The sequence below is a fragment of the Microtus ochrogaster genome, unplaced genomic scaffold (genome assembly GCF_000317375.1).
Source record: "Microtus ochrogaster isolate Prairie Vole_2 unplaced genomic scaffold, MicOch1.0 UNK140, whole genome shotgun sequence".
Classification (NCBI taxonomy): domain Eukaryota; kingdom Metazoa; phylum Chordata; class Mammalia; order Rodentia; family Cricetidae; genus Microtus; species Microtus ochrogaster.
In genome coordinates, this window is record NW_004949238.1 from 459,103 (window position 1) to 462,403 (window position 3,301).

General features: G+C 33.3%; 1 protein-coding gene and 1 long non-coding RNA gene across 9 annotated transcripts in view; one reads left to right on the forward strand and one right to left on the reverse strand.

The window, feature by feature from the left end:
- Positions 1-3,301, forward strand: part of Ube3a (ubiquitin protein ligase E3A) — a 62,544-nt gene that overhangs the window by 29,702 nt on the left and 29,541 nt on the right. The window lies entirely within an intron of this gene.
- The window catches only part of LOC102001067, a 65,729-nt gene that overhangs the window by 9,307 nt on the left and 53,121 nt on the right, over positions 1-3,301 (reverse strand). For all 7 annotated transcript variants that reach the window (XR_003376776.1, XR_003376778.1, XR_003376781.1 and 4 more), the window contains one exon: positions 1,632-1,776. This is a non-coding gene — a long non-coding RNA (uncharacterized LOC102001067). The remainder of the gene's footprint in view (positions 1-1,631; positions 1,777-3,301) is intronic.

Consider the following 3,301-nt stretch of genomic DNA (forward strand, 5'->3'; position numbering starts at 1 on the left):
AAAAAAAAAAAAAAAAAAAAAAAAAAAAAGAAAAAAGAAAGAAAGAAATCCTGTGGTTAAACATTCTGACAAAACTGGAAATATTTATTTATTTGTTAATCTTATTTTAGATAGAGAATGAGAATGCCTGTATAGCCCTCACTGGCCTGAATTTTTCTATGTAGGTGAAACAGCATTAAAGAACAGAGTTTGAGTGCTGGGGTTAAGTGCATGTGCCACCACATGTAGAGAGCTTGGAACATTGTAAATTAATAGAATGGAAGTACTTGCAGCCCAAACTTAGAGGCAGAGTTAGTATTAGAGAATTAATCAGAGCATCTCAAATATTGTGTTTTCAGTGATCATAATAGAACATACAGTATTAAAAGCTTCTGGTTAACCAGTATTGGGGGGTGGGGGAATAGCAACGATTGTTAGAAATAGACTGTCTTATTTGACTGATAAAGGGCTAAGAATACTGACAAGCTTTTGAACCAAAAATTTACATGTTTTAATAGAAATAGCAGTCAAATGCATAAGTTATGTCGGACTTTTTTCCTATTTAGTAATGCTTGATTAAAGCAGTTTCACTTCTGTGGTGAAAAAGAAAATGAAAGCATTCACTGAAATCTCTTGAATTCTTAGCAATTTGAGAACTGGGAGAAAGCACTAAAACAGATTACACAGTAATAAGGGCAATGTTGTGTGGGATCATTGAAATTTAAAGATTCAAAATTATTCTGTTTTAAGACAGATTTTCAATTAGCACTTTTGTTGGTTTGCTTTCCTTTTCCATTTCCTAGGTTAATTTTGAATCTACATAATTTTTGACTGTAGAGTGTAACATGAGGGCCTGCTAGTTGGGAGTTTCTGTCCTGCCTGGTTCCCACAGTCCCAAATAAAATCACACAGAGAGTCTACATTAGATATAAACTGATTGGCCCATTAGCTCAGCCTTCTTATTAGCTCTTATCACTTATATTAACCCATTATTCTTATCTATGTTAGCCACATGGCTAGGTACCTTTCTCAGCGGGGCAGGTCACATCTTGCTTCTTCTGTGGTCTGCGCAGGACTGCTGAGAGAGCTTCCTTCTTCCCAGAATACTCCTGTTCTTATTGCCCTCCTCTACTTCCTGTCTGTTTGACCCACCTATACTTCCTGCCTGGCCAATCAGCATTTTTTAAAACATGATTGTCAGAACACAGACAATTCTCCCACACCAGTAGAGTCTCAGAACTATTCTACCTTTTGATCTGTTTGGGACATAAAATTATGAATCTTAAGAAATAGACTTTTTGAAGAATAATAGTAGTTCTCACCAATTTTACATGCTTCATAGAAATTATATATTAAACTTTTGCCATCTTGTAGTGTTACCCCCTTTTTTTCTTTGTACATTAGAAATTTGGCTGGATTTTCTGAACTTTAATTGAATGTTATTAATCTTTTGTGACAATTGGGACTTTATTTTGTTTCTGAACTTTAATTGAATGTTATTAATCTTTTGTGACAATTGGGACTTCATTTTAATAGAGTATTTTGTTTCTTATATTTCAGTAAAAAATTACTGCCTCAAAAATAAATTTTCAATACTGACCTAAAATTATGTATGTCAGCTGAGAATATAAATCAGTTAGTAAAGTACTTACAAGTAGACCTGAGATTAATCCTCAAAACTTTGTTAACAAAGGCCTTGCAATCTTGATGGTAGATAGTCAGGTACTGGCAGATGCCTGGGGCTTCCTGACAGTACAGCCTGTGCTGATCTTCCGTCTTGTAGGCCAAAGAGAGACTCTTTTGACAAGTAAGGTGCACAGATGAAGACATACAAATGAGTTAATCCAAGACCAAGACAGAGATGTTTTTAAAGAAATGAATTCATAGTATTGTAGAACCCATAAGTTTGAGGTATTCAGGAAGTAATTTGAACTAATTGTTTTTTTTTCCCAAAAAGTTTTGGCTGTATCCCCTACTAAGAAAAATAGAGCATCCTAAACAAAATTTGTACCTGTACATTGAAATTTATCTTGCCACAAACAGCAGGTCCTTTTGCTGATTCTGATGTGGTCTTTTCATTTATTTTTGTTGTTTTAATTTTCACTGGCAGCAAACCATTGCAGCTCACAGTTTAAACTTTAAACTTAGATTTAGGGCAACTTGGCCATATTCCTGAATTTATGAGATTTTGGTTTTATTTATTTATTTTATAGATTGTTGGAATACCAAAACACTATTGTTGCTTATGGCATTTGCTTTAGTAAACTAGTAAACCTATTCTAGTGCCACTTAAATTTTAAAATTCCTTTTGAAATAGTTAAGACATTAACATTCTTAAATATTGTTTGTCAAGCTTTCATTTTTAATGTTACATTTTTTTAAGCCAACAGGTGTTTAGAAACAATGTTGAAAATAAATTGTATAATTAGTTATGACTACTATCTGCAAAGTTCAAGTAGATAAAACAAGTTACAATTTCAACACAACACATTATAATTTAATATTTCATAGTGTACAGAAGTAGTTAATGCTAGTGGAGCAGAGCAGGTTTGGCTAATTGTTAGATGAAAAATAAAGATATCAAATATATGTTTCATTTGCCTTTGTGAAAATTTGGATATTACATATCACATTATAAACCACTAAGAAGTGGCAATAACTATGAATTTGTTTTGGCAGGAGGAGAATTGTGTTAACAATAGAGTCTTGATACGTAATCTAAGATTTATTAGAACTTATTTTCCTGTCTCATAGGCGTGAGCTAACACATCTGACTTTCTGGTGTATATTTCTTAGCTGAAATTATTTCATTTATAGCATGGTAGTTAGGAAGGCTTAACTCTTTACATTTCCATTCTAATAAATATAAATTATTTATAGGTCTACTATGATCTCTTATTAAACAATGCATAGGTCACATATCTATGCTGGTTTTGCTAAAATGACAAACAGGCATTTTGCTCCTTCAATTTGTTCTCATGCCTCGTTCCATGTATTATATTAATTTATTATATAAAATATAATAGAAAATTCAGTTGCCAAGTTAGAAGTAACCATTTTATGCAGTGGTGGTTTTGTGTGTATGTGCTGTGTGGTGTATGTTTGTGGTTCATGCATGTGAATGTGCTGATTTGTGTACCCATGTGTGAACATCTAGAAGCCCATCTATGATGTCAGGTATTTTCCACTTATAGACAGAAAGATCAATGAGTGAAATAGAAGCTCACCATTTTGGCTAGGCCTTAGATGTCTTCTGGCCTGTTCCCCACCGTGTTAAAGGCATGAGGGACCATGCCAGGAGTTTAACAATGTTGTAATTAGA